This window comes from Pezoporus flaviventris, unplaced genomic scaffold, assembly GCF_033815535.1.
Source record: "Pezoporus flaviventris isolate CSIRO_AGI_PZ_B2104156 unplaced genomic scaffold, CSIRO_AGI_Pfla_v1 ptg000007l, whole genome shotgun sequence".
NCBI lineage: Eukaryota > Metazoa > Chordata > Aves > Psittaciformes > Psittacidae > Pezoporus > Pezoporus flaviventris.
Window position 1 is genome coordinate 18230223 of NW_026892555.1, and position 19334 is coordinate 18249556.

The window sequence follows — 19334 nt, forward strand, 5'->3', positions numbered from 1 at the left end:
GATATTGTCACTGTATCAGCAGTCTGTTAGATGTTGCTATATAATTCTGCTAGATACCTTCTCTCATTGTTTATTTTAATATTTGCTCCTTCAACTATTGTATAATAATTTGTAGTCAGTCATGTTTTGAAAAGATTTTCTGTTTATTTGTATTTCTGTTCACAATTGTTTTTGCAGTACAGCAAACTTGGTGGGTTTTTTGTCATATCTTCTGTTTTCCAAATAGCACGTATGAGAGCAAGGCAGTTGAAAACTTGTCAGGCTACAGAAACTTGAAGTTCAGAATAGAGTAATAACTAGATTGCTCCTCCTGTCTAAACTTCTCAGATCCATGGAGGGAACTTCACAAAAAGACCCAAACATTGAGATGAGTCAAGGTAAATTTCCTTCTTCAAAACCTGCAAGTGAAATTATCTTGACTGATTAATGGCCTTTCATAAACTAAAATAGACTGGCTACATCTGCCTCTAGAAGTGAATTTAAATAGCTGAAACTTGATTATGCATACTTTACATTTAAAAGTGTGGGTGCCTCTGCTATGCGGTTAGGATTACAACTACAGTGTTCCTTGATTCATGCGTATAAGCGTTTGTATACTAGCAAATGGGGTATTGCGTAGATGTAATTCAGATTTGTATTTGCCTTTGTGCTGAGAGTTTCTCTACAATTTAAGAACAGGTCAGACTGCGCACAGTAATGAAAATTTCCTGATGATACAGTAGATACTACTTTTTAGCTATAGCCTGAAATACTTCTTCAATGCTCACACTCAGGTAATATGGCCCTTATGCTCAAATTAGTAAATTGAGACATAAACTTCAGTCATGGAACACTGAAGGAATGGGAATACAGAATCACAGCCTAGTGAGTATTTTTAATACAGAATCATAGAATAGTTAGGGTTAGAAAGGACCTTAAGATCGTCTAGTTCCAATCCCCCTGCCATGGACAGGGACACCTACCACTAAACCATATCACCCAAGGCTCTGTCCAACCTGGCCTTGAACACTGCCAGAGATGGAGCATTCACAACTTCCCTGGGCAAACCATTCCAGTGCCTCACCACCCTTACAGGAAAGAACTTCTTCCTCCTTATATCCAATCTAAACTTCCCCTGTTTAAGTTTTAACCCATTATCCTTTGTCCTATCACTACAGTCCCTAATGAAGAGTCCATGCCCAGCATATGACACTCCCTTCAGATACTTCAAAGCTGCTATGAGGTCTCCACGCAGCCTTCTCTTCTCCAGGCTGAACAGCCCCAACTTTCTCAGCCTGTCTTCATACAGGAGGTGCTCCAGTCTCCTGATCATCCTTGTGGCCCTTCTCTGGACTTGTTCCAACAGTTCTATGTCCTTTTTATGTTGAGGACACCAGAACTGAACACAATACTCCAGGTGAGATCTCACGAGAGTAGAGGGGCAGGATCACCTCCTTCGACCTGCTGGTCATGCTCCTTTTGATGCAGCCCAGGATACAGTTGGCTTTCTGGGCTGCGAGTGCACACTGCCTGCTCATGTTCATTTTCTCATCGACCAACACCCCCAAGTCCTTCTCCGCAGGGCTGCTCTGAATCTCATCTCTGCCCAACCTGTAGCTGTGCTTGGGATTGCTCTGACCCAGGTGTAGGACTTTGCACTTGGTATGGTTAAACTTCATGAGGTTGGCATCAGCCCACCTCACAAGCGTGTCGAGGTCCCTCTGGATGGCATTCCTTCCCTCCAGCGTATCAACCGAACCACACAGCTTGGTGTCATCGGCAAACTCCCTGAGGGTGCACTCAATCCCACTGTCCATGTCAGTGACAAAGATGGTGAGCAAGACCGGTCCCAACACCTATCCCTGAGGGACGCCACTCATTACTGGTCTCCAGCTGGACATTGAGCCATTGACCACAACTCTTTGCGTGCGGCCATCCAGCCAGTTCTTTATCCACCAAGTGGTCCATCCATCAAATTGATGTCTCTCCAATTTAGAGACAAGGATGTCGTGTGGGACAGTGTCGAATGCTTTGCACAAGTCCAGGTAGATGACATCAACTGCTCCTGTCCATCAGTTCTGTAGCCCCATCATAGAAGACCACCAAATTAGTCAGGCAGGATTTCCCCTTAGTGAAGCCATGCTGGCTGTCACCAAGCACCTTGTTGATTTTCATGTGCCTTAGCATGCCTTCCAGGAGAATCTGCTCCAAGATTTTGCCTGGCACAGAGGTGAGACTGACTGGTCTGTAATTCCCCGGGTCATCCATTTTCCCCTTCTTGAAAATGGGGGTTATATTTCTCTTTTTCCAATTGTCAGGAACTTCACCTGACAGATATATATATATATACTTATCTAATAACAGTACAGAAGATCAATTCTATTATGTATGTTTAAAAGAGAGAAAACAGCACACACAACTATAGATCTTAGTCCCCCACATTTGTGTCTGAATCTGTTCTCTTATCCCCAAAAAAACCTTTGATAGACTGAATATTGAAGGAAATAGAGGTGCCCATTAAAAGGGTTAACATATGAGCTCATCAAGGGCAGACTGTTCCAAAATGAGCCTATGTCTTTCTTTGCTGATTTTCTTGGCAATATGATTTAGCTGGACTTCAGTGAGTATGATAGACTATTGCATGAGACTTTAATAAGTAAACAGTAAAAATCAGAAAAAAATACAAAAATTATGAAAGACTGAAAACAGCTACGGGTAGTGTTGCAAGATGAAGTATCAGGCTGGGATAAGACAAGGAGCTACAGCGCAGCCCTGCAAAGCTTCATTTTGAAAGAAGTTTTGTTAAAGCTTTTGTCACAAAAAATAGCATGTTTGTCAATGACACAGTTGGAAAGCAACACCAGAGGCAATTATGTCCAACAAAGGGTATGACTTTGGGAACTTTATAGCAGTTCTGGCATTAACCCTGGCAATGATATTTAGAGGAAAGTAAGCTTGACAGAACAATCTAAACCTTTCAGTATCCTTTGGGTGCTTAAGAAGAAGAAGTAGGTGAGGACATGTGCTTTCGATCTGTCTCCTGGTTAGCAGCTGCAGGATTGTCACCTCAGAATTCCGGGCTTCCTTGGTGTCATGATAAAACCAGTCAGCTTACACTCAAATACCAAAAGATTTTTTTCACAGCAGTACATCACACACAAAGTTCACCTTTCCAAAATGAAGACATGCTCTGTGCTCTGGCTAAGGTGTTATTTTGCTTTGCAAGGTGACGTAATCTGTCTGGGAAAAAAAAATACATATGGTGGCATACACTCTCCCTTATTTTTATCCAGATAGAAATCTTAACCCAGAAGGGTTAAGAATCCAACTTTTTTAGTTGTCGTACCATCCTCTGTCTCTCCATAGTCAGAGACTCCATTACCATACCGTTATGCACCAATGAGGAGCTGTTTTCTTCTGCCTAGGTGTTACATACACTCAGTTTTGTCACAAAAGGCAAAAGCTGAAGTAAGGATGCTGCTGTACTTCTGCTGCTGCCTCAGTGGCTGGAGAAAACTCCAACATCATTCCTGTGAAATGTAGTAGGGAAAGATCTTTTGCTAAACAAAAGGAGAATACCCCTTTACTCATCAATGCAATGCTGATGATCATTTCTCATCCGAGATATGTATGGATGTAGCAAGTTCTCAACAGCAGATGTGGGATAACCTCTTTAGTTGTTATTGTACATCTCCCTCCACAGACAGAGGCAGGAAATGCAGCCATTGCTGGTGAGCTCAGGATCAATAACTTTGTGGAGGACAAAATAATGGACAGTTCTATGCTTCTCATAGCAGGACTCCCATATTCCTTAGCCTGGGCAGTCAGGGAGAGCAGGTGAGGGTATTGTGTACAATCTTGTCCATTTGGGTCTACTCATAACCTGCTACTATAGCTCCTGTATTCAATCATCTTTCTTTTAGGAAAGATGCCTGCTACCATCCAATTCACCAACACCCTGTAACACACCATAAACTTGTTTGTGGTTGGCATATTTTGAATACAAAATTACACAAAGGTATTTTCTGTGTGCACGACTGGTGTTCCTCACCACAAGATCTCCTCCTCCATGGCCAGACAGCTCTGCTACCTGACAAAGAATGCTCCCACTGCCTCAGCATCCTCTCAATGAGTTTGCAGTACTGCTGAAGTCAGAAAAACAAAGCTTATGGACAAAGTGCCTCATTTGTATTAGTTAAAACCAAACGAAAAGCAAGTATGGAACTAGTCACTGAAAAGGAAATAATCTTTACTGAAGGAGTTTCCAAAGGTGTAGTAATTTTTTAAATGTCTCAACTTAACCTCGTTTAGTGCAGTCTCAGTTCCCCACACAAGATGGCAGCTCTTCTTTCCTGATGTTCAGCTATTCCTCAGCATACTGAAAAGCATTTCCCTTTCACCCTGACACTGCAGGTGCTGCCAGAAAACAAGTATAACCAGATTAGGGACAAGCCATGCTGCTGTAATCATTGTTCACTCCCAGAAAACCATCTCACAGAGCACAGCATGGTATGTGAGGAGCAGCATTGTTTCACTAATACTCCATTTGTCTAATTCCAGCACGTACCAGTGACTCCTCTGTACTGCCTGTCACAGTTTTTGAGGTTTGAAACTGCCACATAAAAGGAAAAAAGAAACATTCTTGTTTCAATTCAGATTATGGGATGCTCACATGCACATAAGGACACATAACGCTATGCTCAGTCTTTTGGACCTTATCTCCTACTACCTTGCCTGTACTGTCATTTAGAGAAGTGTAAAGTTATCTGCATTTCATGTTTGTTTTAGCACTCACTAAATAAATTAGTCTGTTTCAGGAAAGGAAACAGAGAATTGCACCTTTGCATAACTCAGGCTTGCTAGAAAACAAATACTGAATTTTATCAAGTCTGACCCCCCTGAGTGCCTCTGTAAAGTCAGAAACTTTGAGGTGAATCTGACAATTAATGCTTCACAATTACCTGCCATAAATGACACTAAATTGCCAACACTACTAACTGTTTAACTTTGAAACAAACGATGAACCAGTTTAAATTGTACAGCTCTGCTCTGTTGAAGCTCTTTCATCTCTGGGTAGGCTGAGGGATGCCTCAGTGTGCAGTGATGTGCAGTGGGCCAGGCCCCAGCTGATGTTGAGAGTATGGATCTCTGTTCCATCCTCACCAGCATGGTCTGCCGCACTTTATGAAGAGCCTAAAAAGCATGCTGAAGCACCTAAGAGTTATACTTAATGGCACTCCCAGGGGCTGAGGAGAGTTGTTCTGCACTCTTATGCCATGCATATGAAGTAATGTAGGCTTTATCCCAATAAATATTTGTTCCAAAGATATTAATCTCATCTAAAGGTTCAATGACCAACAATGCACAGACTAAAAGGTGGCAGCAGCAGGAGGGCAACAGGGCTAGCCCACTTTGCCCTCCCAAATCTCCCCTTGCACCCCGGTTTCGTGAGAGTGGGAAGCCAGCAGGTGTCAGCAGGAGCTTGGGAATGGGACAGATACTCGCAGCCCCAGGACTCCAGGAGAGGCAGAACCTGATCACAGACGGAAAACCCGGCTGCTTACTGATAAAAAAAACAATGACTTTGTAAGCGGGTCATTAGCTTAAAGGGATTAAGGAGCCATTTCCTCTGGCTGACTTCAGAGAGCTGTGGAGCAAAGGCTGCTGGAGCTGGAGGGAGAGCACTGCCACACTGCACAGCTCCTCTTCCCCATGCTGGCACGTGAGCTTGTCCAGGCAGCCCCATACTTACACTGGGAATTTGTAGGGATTTTTAGAGGCCAGCTGAGTGCTGTGGTTTTGGGGACTGCCTGTAAGAATGCTTGTAACCCAAGTCTGGATCCAGTCCCTCTGTGGTGAGGGTACTAAGAGGGGAACAGGCAGCTACAGAAAGGGCAGAAGGATGCAGGTGCTGCTCAACTGTACACTGAAACCACCCTAACTCTCCTCCTCACTTCCCCAGTCAGTCCAGCCTATGTACCTCATGGCAAATGTGAGCCAATTAATTGAAGGTGACTTACTTCTCAGTTAAGGTGCAAATTAATATATTTTTCATCTCTTGAAGAGTGCCTGGTAATGAAAAGCACACAAAGATAGTTACCAAAGAGAAGCTAACATGTGGTAACTTGTCCTTTGATAGCTTGTTTGTATATCAGTGTCTTTATTTAAATACCTGTCTTCCAAAGAAAATGCTGGGAAGTCAGGCTCAAACAGTTACTGCCCTTCTAGATTAACTGTCAATCATTAGACATCTCCATGGGTCCTGCACTGCAGCTCTTGCTTCTGTAACTGCCAAAATCAAAGAGCACTTCAGAACAAAATCTATACAGAAGTTCCTTCAAAACTAATTCTCAAAACAGCAGTAGAAAGAATCTTTTATAAAAAATAAATTTTACATTTGGAGTATTTGAACACTAATTACTGCAAATGGCCAAATAGAAATGCTCTGTAATTGAGAAGTAACAGTGACAATCTGTGCATGTATATGTTTTTTCCCTTACTCTCAGGGTAAAATGCCAAATAGTAAAAATCCTTTTTCACTACCAAATAATAAAAATTCAATACCTATTCAATTTAGCAGCTCCACCAGTAGGATGAAGTTCTGAGTGAATTTCATTGACAGTCTCCTGATGAAAAAAACAGAAAATCCTCTTGAAGTTAACATAAACACCATAAAGTACAAGAAGGTTCTTGGAGAAAAGAGTGCAGACTGTTTTCATTTAAAGGTCTGTCTGAGGGAGTGTTAGGGTCCTTTCTCTGAGACAGCTATGTGAACTGAAAGATAATACTGATTTTAATATTTTAATGCTAGAGTTGAAGGCTCTATAGATAGCAACATTACAAACTAGAAACAACCGTTTATTTCTGGGCAAGGTTGTGCAGTCAGCACGGGAAAGTGCAGGCCTCAGCCACGAACTGAAAATACTCGGGGGGAGTTGCACATTCCAGAAGAGAATCCCAGGAACAGCCCCAGGACATTACATGGGCTCTAGCCAACCCTAGTGTCAGGTTAACACGCCCACTCCTCCATTTCCCTCCTGCATCTGCTGTATTTGAGCCTTCCTGAATTCTAAGATGATGTGCCCTACCACCACACTGGAGAGAGGGGAGCTGTATGCTCACACAGGCACCAGAGGATGAAGGAGAGCACTCAGGTCTGTTCACACAACGCATCTCCCAGAGCACACAACGCATCTCCCAGAGCACACCTGCAGTGCCCAATGCCTGCCTGCATTTCCACACCCCCAGTGAAGGGAAGAAACCACCTAGAGGGTTATCCACAGCTTCACCTGAGAAAGGTGAAATATGGGCCCAGACTCCAGGAGAGAAAAATTGTCCCTCCCTGACCTCCAAGCCTCTACTATGGGGGTGTTTCTTCCCTGGAAAACTGCACCTTGCTGCACCATAGCAGCAGCTCTGAACACAGAGGAGAGAGATGTAAGAATTAATTTAACACAACTAAAATCTTCTGTGCTTTCTCTGCTTGGAACAGCTGGGCCAGGTTTGCTAGCACTTTCCAAATAAGGCTCCCAAAGGAAGCATCATGCTGAACAGCAGGAGCTACAATACAGGCGGTTGCCACTGGAGGTGTTGAGAAATCTACAAAAAAAATGTTACCAACACTACCTTAAAAATTATGTGATCATCTTTGATCCAAGTTTATAGAAATACTTCAAAAATAATTGCTCCTTCATTTGCTTGACAAGCCAGGTTCAAAATTCAGTTTCCCTGGCAACAGCTGAGGACATTAAACTGTGCAATGTGTCTAGGAAAGAAAATAAATGGGAATGGAAAATTACTCCAGAAAGTTAGTTAAAGGGATTTGCAGAGAGAAGCAAAACCAGGAATGGGCAAGCAGTCACACATCAATAACCTCAAAGATCAAATATTTCATCTTTCTAAGTAAGGCAGGAAATAAAAGCTAAAGCTGTAGTTGCTGCCTTGCTTTTATCATCCAGTTGATTTGTTTGCTGCCGATAGCTGTATGTGCCAAAAAAATCTTTTGGCTGCTTCTAAAAGACAAAAGAGGATGGGTATTGCACACTTTCATCTTTAAACACTGCTGGCAGAGGCAGCATTGCACAAGCTTTGCAAGGCAGCCATCTTCAGGAGTGCCCACTGGTGTCTTTTGCTGAAACAAGACAACTAAATCTATGTGCAGGAATGAAATAGCCTGGGCAGCCATTCATGGGTCACCAAACCTAGCAATCAGAGAACACAGTGAGGGTCTTACAGTCTCACCCTGTTCCTCGGCATGACCTCCTGCACACCCACCTTGCACTGCACACAGATTCATAGGCAATGGCAAGCGGAGAAGGCAAGTCATGCCCCACTGCTCCAGCCAGCCAGCATGAGCTCTGGTGCCTGACCAACAGTCCTCTGTGACTGCAGAGTACCTCACCAGCAATATCCCAGCAAAACTACTGCCAAGCACCCCACAGCTGGATGAATAGCTTAGCAGCACCATTTGCACACAGAGGCACTGTTTGCAGTGTGGCCTTCTTCATTCCTATTAAATATAGCCCCAGATTTATTAGTATTTCCTTTTACCTGAGATCTCATCAGAGGGCTGGCAGTTTTCTAGCTGAAATATTTCTGTGAAGTCACAGAACACTGATTGATGGTTTTCAGAAATTATTCTGTATTTCCCAAGAGTAAAGAAAATGATCAGAAGGATGGAGCACCTCTCCTATGAGGAAAGGCAGAGAGAACTGGAGTTCTTCAGCCTGGAAAATGAGAAGGCTCTGGGGAGACCTTATTGCAGCCTTTCAGATCTTACAATTGGGCTATAAGAAAGATGGGGAGAGACATTTTAGCAAGGCTTGTTGTGATAGGATGAAGGTTAATGATTTTAAACTAAAAGAAGGAGATTCAGGCTGGATGTGAGGAAATCATTTTTATAATGAGGTGTTGGATGCGCCATTCTTGGAGACATTCAAGGCCAGGCTGAATGTGGTTCTGGGCACCCTGATCTAGTTGAGGATGTCTCTCCTTATTGCAGGGGGTTGGACTGGATGACCTTTGGAGGTTCCTTCTAACCCAAACTATTCAGATTCTATGATTCTATGAGCAGAACCCTGTTCTAACTCTGGTTAAATGATAAGAGCAAGTTCTTTCTGCACAGAATCATATTTTTTGTATTGAATAAACCACAAGACCTCCACCTCCCATCTGAACCAGACCAAGAACAGAATATTGCTGCAGAGCGGTGGTACAACACCCACACATCCTCCAGATAACACTAATAATTATCTGAAAAGACAATGCTGCGAGAATGCAACTTGTTTAAGAATCAGACACCCACCATGGCATTTGAGATGGTTTTGTCCACCCCCCTCAAAGCTCAGCTCCACCAGCTTCTTCTAACAAAACAAACAAACAAACAAAGATCTGAAATTGCATCAAAAGACCAGGTATGTATTGAGATATTGTGTTTCCAGCCCATTTGTCCCTAGATTGATTTAGGCGCCCCTCTCCAGTTTTGTAAATCAATTGATTCACAAAAGCAGCCTGTCTGTTTATAGACTTCTAGCCTCATTTCACATTAAGAGTGATTTTAGACTGATCTGGCATGTTTACTGCCCCTTTCCTCAGGGAACTCGAAATGTACTTAATGTGAACTAGATTACACCATCCCTCTTGGCCACCAGAGTCTCTGCCTCTCCGCAGGGCATCCTCCAGTAGCCTGGTTGAGGGCTGACAACATCAATTGTCAGATTGCTGGTGAAATATTTTCTCTGCAGCTGCTAGCCAGTGCCAGTTGATAAAATGGAGGAAAACAGACTGAAAGCTGCCACAGCAAGCCTCAAGTGGTTCGATTTATTTTCATTTTAATAGACCAGTGCTACTGATGATGCTGGAGCGGAGCAGCTAATACCTCCTATGCAATAGTCCATGGCTGTGACACTTCCTTGTCAAGCTCTTTTTGATTACATTTAACAGGAGCCAGTAGGAAGAAATGAGTGCTGTACAAGGCATAAGATCCTCACTGATCATAGTTTGAAGCTTCTTTCAAGACAAGTTTGCCTCTATACAAACGCCTGTAGCATGGGGAACAAACAAGGGGAATTAGAGATGTGTGCACGTCTACGGGGATATGATATCATTGGTATTACAGAAACATGGTGGGATGGCTCCTATGACTGGAGTGTTGGAATGGAAGGTTACAGGTTCTTTAGAAAAGGCAGGCCTGGCACACAGGGAGGGGGAGTTGCCCTTTATGTTAGGGATAGGCTGGAGAGTATGGAACTCTGTCTGGGGACAGGTGAGCAGTCAACAGAGAGTTTGTGGGTCAGGGTTAAAGGGAAAACAGTGACGGGAGACATTACTGTGGGGATCTGTTACAGACCGCCTGATCAAGAGGAACCTGTGGATGAAGCACTCCATAGACAGATAGGAACAGCCTCACGCTCGCAGGCCCTTGTTCTCATGGGGGACTTCAACCACCCTGACATCTGTTGAAGCAATGGTATGGCCCAGCACAAGCAATGCATGAGGTTCCTTGATTGTCTGGAAGACAACTTCCTTCTGCAAGTAATAGAGGAGCCGGCAAGGAGAGGTTCCATGCTTGACCTCGTGCTCACCAACAGGTAAGGGTTAGTCAGAAATGCAACGCACCAGGGCAGCCTTGGATGCAACGATCACGAGATGGTCATGACTGTCAGGACAGTGAGAAGAATGTGCAGCAAGCTCACTGCCCTGGACTTCAAAAGAGCAGACTTTGGCCTCTTCAGGAACCTGCTTAGTAAGGTTCCATGGGATATAGCCCTAGAGGGCAGGGGGGCCCAAGACTCTTGGTTTATATTCAAGGTTCACCTGCTACAAGCTCAGGAATGTTGTATACCAACTAGAAGGAAGTGCAGCAGGAGGGCCAGGAGACCTCCTTGGATGGATAAGGAGCTGCTGAGGAAAATTCAAACGAAAAAAACAGGCTTATAAAAAGTGGAAGCAAGGACAGGCGGCCTGGGAAGAGTACAGGGATGTTGTCCGGGAAGCTAGGGACCAGGTTAGGAAAGCTAAGGCCCAGTTAGAATTAAACTTGGCTAGGGATGTTAAAGAAAACAGGAAGGGACTCTATAGTTACATTGCAAATAAAAGACAGACTAGGGACAATGCAGGCCCTCTCCGGAAGCTGTCAGGAGAACTGGCTACCCTGGATTTGGAGAAGGCTGAGGTTCTTAATGACTTCTTTGCCTCAGTCTTCACTGGCAAAGGCTCTGACCACACCACCCTAGTCTTGCAAGGCAGATACAGGGACTGTGAGAATGAAGACCTTGGGCCCACTGCAGAAGAGGATCTGGTTCAAAACCATCTTAAGAACATGAACATGCACAAGTCCATGGTTCTGATTAAATCCATCTGCAGGTCCTGAAGGAGCTGAAGTTGCTAAGCCACTGGCCATCATATTTGAAAAATCATGGCAGTCAGGTGAAGTTCCCTATGACTGGAAAAAGAGAAATATAACCCCCATTTTCAAGAAGGGGAAAATGGATGACCCAAGGAATTACAGATCAGTCAGTCTCACCTCTGTGCCTGGCAAAATCTTGGAGCAGATTCTCCTGGATGGCATGCTAAGGCACATGAAAATCAACAAGGTGCTTGGTGACAGCCAGCATGGCTTCACTAAGGGGAAATCCTGCCTGACCAATTTGGTGGCCTTCTATGATGGGGCTACAGAACTGATGGACAGGGGTAGAGCAGTTGATGTCATCTACCTGGACTTGTGCAAAGCATTCGACACTGTCCCACACGACATCCTTGTCTCTAAATTGGAGAGACATCAATTTGATGGATGGACCACTCAGTGGATAAAGAACTGGCTGGATGGCCGCACGGAAAGAGTTGTGGTCAATGGCTCAATGTCCAGCTGGAGACCAGTAATGAGTGGTGTCCCTCAGGGATTGGTGTTGGGACCGGTCTTGCTCAGCATCTTTGTCACTGACATGGAGATTGAGTGCACCTTCAGGTAGTTTGCCGATGACACCAAGCTGTGTGGCTCGGTTGATACGCTGAAGGGAAGGAATGCCATCCAGAGGGACCTTGACACACTTGTGAGGTGGGCTGATGCCAACCTCATGAAGTTTAACCATACCGAGTGCAAAGTCCTACACCTGGGTCGGAGCAATCCCAGGCACAGCTACAGGTTGGGCAGAGAAGAGATTCAGAGCAGCCCTGTGGAGAAGGACTTGGGGGTGTTGGTTGATGAGAAAATGAACATGAGCTGTCAGTGTGCGCTTGCAGCCCAGAAAGCCAACTGTATCCAGGGCTGCATCAAAAGGAGGGTGACCAGCAGGTCGCAGGAGGTGATCCTGCCCCTCTACTCTGCTCTCGTGAGACATCACTTCAAGTATTGTGTGCAGTTCTGGTGTCCTCAACATAAAAAGGACATGGAACTGTTGGAACAAGTCCAGAGAAGGGCCACAAGGATGATCAGGGGACTGGAGCACCTCCTGTAGGAAGATTGGCTGAGAAAGTTGGGCTGTTCAGCCTGGAGAAGAGAAGGCTGCGTGGAGACCTCCTAGCAGCCTTCCAGTATCTGAAGGGAGCCTATAGGGATGCTGGGGAGGGACTCTTCGTCAGGGACTGTAGTGATAGCACAAGGGGTAATGGGTTAAAACTTAACCAGGGGAAGTTTAGATTGGATATAAGGAGGAAGTCTTTTCTGTAAGGGTGGTGAGGCACTGGAATGGTTTGCCCAGGGAAGTTGTGAATTCTCCATCCCTGTCAGTTTTCAAGGCCAGGTTGGACAGCGCTTGGGTGGAACGGTTTAGTGGTAGGTGTCCCTGTCCATAGCAGGGGATTTGGAACTAGAAGATCTTAAGGTCCTTTCCAACCTTAACTATTCTATGATTCTATAAGTTCCTGTTTCTGCATATGTCCTTCCTCTGTGAAAACTGGAGAAAGGAGTTCAAATTGGATCGTTGAAAGATCAGAGCCCTCATTTTGGGGGAAAAATGAAATTAATTAAAAAAAAAAAAAGTCTTTAAAAGACATAAAAAGAGCAGATCTAAGGATCAGTCTGTGACTGAGAAGCCATTCAGGTGACAGCAGCTAGGATGTGACCTTGTGGTTGATGTGAAACTCACTCAATCTTCAATTCTGTAGCCCTAATATGATTTCAGGATGTTAGTACTAGAAAGGCTGCAGCTGGTGCTCTCAATGCCGTGTTATGTGCCGCTGACTGAGAAGCAAAAGCAACTTTTTCCAGTCACCAGCTTCAGTCACTGATAATGGGAGAGCAGTAACAATTGCCATTAAGGTAGCACAGCTTTGCCTACCTCTGCCCACGGTTCAACTTCATGATCTCTATGCAGTCTGAAGTCATCCTCTGCCTCCAGCAAAACAACCGCTGATGCCTTTTCTAGGAAGGAGACGGAGCAGCTTTCCATTTTTAACAGCCCTGGGTTTATTGACCAAGTTCTGCCCTTAGTTGCAAATCAGTGTTGACTGAGACTGTTCCACCAAATTGATCATGCTTCCTTGACCTGTGCCTTTTAAACTTTAAAGGCTTCTCTGTGTTGCTTAGAGAAGAAGTTAAGGTAAGCAGGCACTGTATGTGGAACAGCAATACATGATCAGGCATTTACAGAGGAAGGTAACAAGGCTTATCCTTGGCTCTTGTGGAAATTTATTTCACAGTCAGAACAGCCCCAGGAAAGTCCTCTGCCTCCCACAGAGCATTACTATAATAGGAGGTTTCTTGTACCAGGGAAATGATTTTTCAGTAATTATCCTCATCCTAAAGCTTTATACAAACATTTAAAAATAGTTTTTACTGTTCCCAAGATAAGGACAAGGTCTTCAATCCAACTTCTTTTCTATGGAAAGCCATTGTGAAGAAACAGGAGAGATTTGAGGTGATTTAAAAATACTTGGTGTCAGCAAGCTGTGCAGCAGTGCTTTCTGCTGGCTAAGGCTTTCTAAATGTGCTTTGCAGTATGTCATACGGCTCTTAAATGAGTCAGCTTAACTGAGGACAATTTTGTATCCATTAGATTGAAGACAAGCAGTAGAAAACTTGTTTTATTAAGGCTGAGAAAGAACCGTATTGTTTAAGGCACTTTCACGTGTTGCCTTCCTCGGTAACTGGTGATAAACAGCTATGGGAGGAGAGAGGGAATGCTAACATGACAGCTGATATCAGCCATGGCTTTCACAGACTTCAAAAGCTGACATTCAGCCATAGCCTTCATCTATTCCCCTCACATAAGTTTTGAGAGACTTGTGGAGAAAAAAGGAGATTTACAGAATACAGCAGTAGGAAGAAGACAAGGTCTAGTGGCAGACATTCCTTTCTTAACCTTTTGGGGACCCCTAAGAAGAATCTATCAGATTTTAGTACACTTCTCAAGGCCTTACTGTTTTTCTGTGGTCTGCAGAGAGGTCTAAGAATCGAGGATCAGTTCCTGCCCAGCATCTATTACCAACAGGGGACCATCCATCACTGACTTTAAAATTATTTCCATTCCTTGTCATGACCTGAATCCATGTTGTGACTGATCTAAAGTGTTACCTTCAATTAGAGAAACTTGTAACAATCTTAGCATTTTCTTCATGACTGCTGGAATGGGAGATTTGCTATTCCATAGCTGTGCTAGATGGCATTTCTTCAGTGTTGGTTCTGCTATGATGTATTAGCAATAGGAATAGAAAAGTTCTCCCTGAATTATGTGGTGCTTATTTTAATCAAATGCCACAGTAGTTCTTCATGATTCTCATATAAGTTAAAAGATCATGGAACAGAGTCACAAGGTTTGGGTTAAGATGCCATTAAGATAGTCTTTCATCATAGCGCATCACACACGGTTTTCTTTTCTCACAGTGTTTTGTGCATTTGGAAGACTTTAGGACCAGTTCCTTTTTGGAGCAAAATGCAATTAAGCAATACGTTGATGCTTAATATTTGCAATCTGCTTTGAAGTATTTGATAGGAAATTTTAAGCCAAAGGCTCTATTTAAGCAAAATAAAAGTAAAATCTCCTCATCTTTGATGCTGATTCTGTTTATAAACCTTCTAGGCTATCATCAGCTTTTTTCAAAGAACTAGCACTGAACAGCCCAGAGAAACACTGTATCACATGGAAATGCCAATGAACAACAAAGAGGGAGCCAGTGAGGTGCAATAAAACAATTAAAAATCAACATAAAGCATGGCCATAGCACTTCAGGCAAGCTAAATTAACCATTACAACACTAATGCATTCTGCATTATTAAGTTTGAATTACACTAAGACTTATTTAGGTCTGGCAAAAAAACTGCTCTGCGCAGTCAATAAGACAGGAAAAAGACAAAAGAAATGTTAATCCACAGAACTACTGAGCAGCCTCATTTCAGTGTAACAAACATTGGAGTTCACAGAGCTTTATTAGCCCAAGTCAAGATGAAAAAGGCCAGAGATGTGTGTGGAAATGAAATTCCACCATACTTCATTATAGAAACATAGTAATAGGTTATTTCCAGAATTTCTGGGATACTACAGAACTGCTGAGGCCTCAATGGGCCTGACAACTGCTGACTGAAGGTACTGCAGTTCTTATCCGTTTTATTTTGGAAAGACATAATCTGGTCAGTGTGACAGCCAAAAAGGGGGCAGTGAGTCTGACAAGGACAAGCAGCTGGCCCTGCTCACAAAGTACACGTGAGATATATGTGTACATGGGAGATGCAGGAAGAAAATAAATTAATTCCTTTATTAAATGTAGCAAAAAAAAGTATGCTTCCTTTCCAAAAAGAAACACCAGTGGAGGAAGTGGATGCAGTTAATAAATATTTCTGGTTGATTTTTGTTTCATTGCAGAAGTAAATTTTACAGTGTGGAGTTGCAGTCAACATTACATAGAGTACATTCTGAAATAAAACAATGAAAAATAAAACACAATATTTTCTTATTTACTGTAAGCGGCGAGGAGAAGCAGACAGGCCAACCCAATATGGGTGACAAGCATCTTCTACTTTATTTGTGACGCAGTTCACACATATATAGGAGTGGTATTCAGCCACTCCTTCTTGGCATAACAGTATTGGTTAGCCCCCACAGCTTCCTTCACATTCTCCTCCCAGGTCCAGTCTCTGGCCACCTGTGGGGGCCACCCCCTGCCTTGCTTGCACAGTCCTCCAGAACTCTATGGTCCGGCTCTTAGAGTCATTCTGCAACAATTTACAAGCTCTGAAAAGGAAATGTTTTGGATTTTTATAACCTGTTTTCAGTTTTCCCTTACAAAATCTTTGTGCTTCAGCAGGGCAGGTAAAATGTGGGGTTTTTCTTATGTGGCAGCTAATGATGCAGGTTGAAAATTCTTGATGGTCTGTCAGGATTTTGTTAAAACTGAACAATTTTCAAGAAATATTTGATTTTTATGTAACTTAATATTCCAATAGAGAAAGTGCTCCATGGAAAATTTTCTAGTAAACTTCAAGAAATGCCTTGTGGCATGCAAAAAGATGTTTTTGTTAAAGAACACTATTAGGAGAACTACTTTACAAAAGTAAAAAAGCCTATGCTTCTGCAGCTCTGCTCTTCCTCTGTTCCAAGCATGTTTCAACTGAAGAACTTCATCATCTTACACAGAACCCTCCTCATTCTGCATAAGGCAGAAAGCGTTTCTCAACAAGCCATCATACTTTATTTTTGATATCTGAGGTTTGTTATCACACACTATCCTGAGAACATCATCAATAAAAAGATATTCTTGGCAGCCATTTGTACTGGTACTGGTCAGCTCTTTTAAAACATTCATCAGCAGGAGGTGCATCATCCCCATTTTTTGGAAGAGAGCTAGTGATTCTAAAAGCTCTTTCTAATGCACAGTGTAAAATATGACATTTTACATAGTTCAGATAACTTCATTGACAGCTAAGAGGAAAGTCAGTAAGTTATCAGGCACTGTTAATCCTTTTGGATGGACACTCCCATCCATCCGCATTTAAAAAGGACAAGCTCCACTAGCCACTTTTTATCCTTAACAAACATGTTTACAAAACCCATAGAGCAAGATGGTGAAAGTGGTTTGACATGCAGAAGAACATATGTCTTCTGATGGTGTCATGCAGCAAGATGACAGCTCACGGAAGATGGTTTCAAGTTTCTGAACAGATTGGTGCCGGCATGGTATTGCTGCTAACTGAACATGCCAAGTAAGATCAGAGCTGAGTCTTTCATGTTATAGTAAACCCAGACAGGACCCTGGCAGAATGACCTCATTAACCTCATGACTCTTGATCTCTCAATTATGTCCAACTCTCCACTCACAGAAGAATTTGGGACGAGTCTGTCTCCAACAGGAATTTATTTATTTCCATAAATGATCTATTTACATTAACTTGGAGGTCAGCATCTTTTTTTTAAAGACAGTCACTCTGAGTAGGGATTATCTATTCTTTTCAGATGCTGTAATGGTCTAATAATACAGATGAGGGACAGTGTTGTAGAAAGATATTTAACATGTGAATTCATTTGTGACTGGAATTTCTCAAGAAAACTGAAAACTGTGAGAAATGTGGAAAGTGACACTTGAGATTTACTGCACTCACGCAGTTACATGAACTAGTCGTGACAAGACTATGAAAATTTCCTTGTTCAGAAGTCATGTGAAGTTTAGAGAACAGCTAACTGGACTGGGAACATACTGAGCATGGAAATGAATAAGCAGTACCAGTGTGGAAAGAGAGGGAGGTCAAAGCTCCATGCTTCCACAGAAGTTATCAGCTCATTAATGGGAGAATATTTCTGACTGGTTTTGTCCAGTAAAAGGGCTGTGCCTCAATGTTGGTATCTTAATTCTGTCATTATTTCTTCTGCAACCACTGATGTCATGGTTAAAGTAAAACCAGGCACAAGAACCATTGCTGCTTGCTTTGTCCTAGAGTCACAAAGGATGCAAACCTTCCAAGGAAAAATCAGGGGTGAATTTGGCAGAGAAGCATGCTGGTGGTTGTTTCAAAGTTCACACACTTCCTAGGAATTCTGTTCAAATGAAGTAATTGCATTTTCATTACAGTAGTACCCGAGCAACCTTGGATCAAGAACTTAATTTTGATGAAAGATTCAAGTCCTCATAGAGTTAGGCATGTATTTAAATGTACAGTGGAAAATGCTTAGGATTACCCATGACAGTGAAGATAGACAAATTACATTTTTGTTAGGATGGAGAGGGCCGGAGCTAACTCATATCCTCCAAAGATATCTCCAATGATACATTGATTCTCAGTGTCACCAGGATACTTTTTTATACTGTTGCCACTGTTATTCTCAAACAAGTTAAACTTAGCAGTTTGCAAATTAACTGGAAGAACGCTTTCCTAAAACTGATATAGTGAAATGTACCAGGTCCTTGATAGGGAAAATTGATCCAGCACTCAAGAAAACATTGATCATATATTCAGATTTCAACGATCATGCAATGCTTATTTACCCTTCTGTGAGCGTGTGATATGTGGATTCATCACTGCCATCATTTAATTCTGCACATCTAACCTGCGCGACCATGAACTTTTTTGAGTGGCGAATTCCATTCTGTGCCCTCCATCCTGAGGTTTGCCCATGCTTGTCCACATCTTCCAGTCCTAATATGAGCTTGTCTGTAAGTCAATTGAAATACAAGGTTTTTCATCTTCTGATGGGCCATCACTCTTCATTACGTAAAATAATGACCACTTCTTTTGCCAGTATGCTCATTGGTGTTGTAGGAGCAGCAAGCCTTAATCAGTAGCAATAGATATCAGAATCAGACCCTTTCAGATTTCCATAGATTTGAACTGCTTTCTGTACTAACCATGAAATATGCATAAAGACATTCAGTGTAGTTTGCATGTGGAAAAAATGAGAGCTACAGAACTTTGAGTTGCGTCTAACACTCAGATTTCCTAAAAGTACTGTTTTGCAGCTCAGCTTTAGTCTCTGGTCTATTTTTAATAAACGACAAGGAACTATCCCAAACTAGAGGCAAAAGTACAAACATGGAAGGTGCAATGGCTCAGTACAATTGTTTACTGAAGATTAGATTAAATTATGTTCAGTCATAGAAATCAAATCTACCTTTAGAATTGTTTCTGTATTCTTAGCATACTTTTTTTACTGTTAAATATTATTCCTAGTAACCTGCTCAGAATCAAAAATTCTTACTAATAACCAACAGAAGATCTTCCTCACCCTTACCTCCACAGATGGCCAGTTGTTGTGGCCCTGGGTGCCTGACTTTTCCCATGACGCTCTTGAAAAACCATCAGTGCCTGGTACCGTGAACTTGGCACCTGTCCTGGGTTCAGCAGTAGCAGTCATGTTTCTCCTTCGTGGTAGCTGGTGCAGTGCTGTGTTTTGACTTCCAGCCTGGGAACAGTGTTGGTGAAACCGATGTTT

At 42.8% G+C, this 19334-nt stretch overlaps 1 long non-coding RNA gene across 1 annotated transcript; it reads right to left on the reverse strand.

The window, feature by feature from the left end:
- Positions 1 to 3711: 3711 nt before the first annotated feature.
- Positions 3712 to 6698, reverse strand: LOC133266311 (uncharacterized). Its single transcript, XR_009742321.1, has 3 exons — positions 6544 to 6698; positions 4031 to 4124; positions 3712 to 3937 (listed from the first exon to the last, which is right to left on the reverse strand). It is a non-coding gene; the product is annotated as an uncharacterized LOC133266311 (long non-coding RNA).
- Positions 6699 to 19334: the final 12636 nt, after the last annotated feature.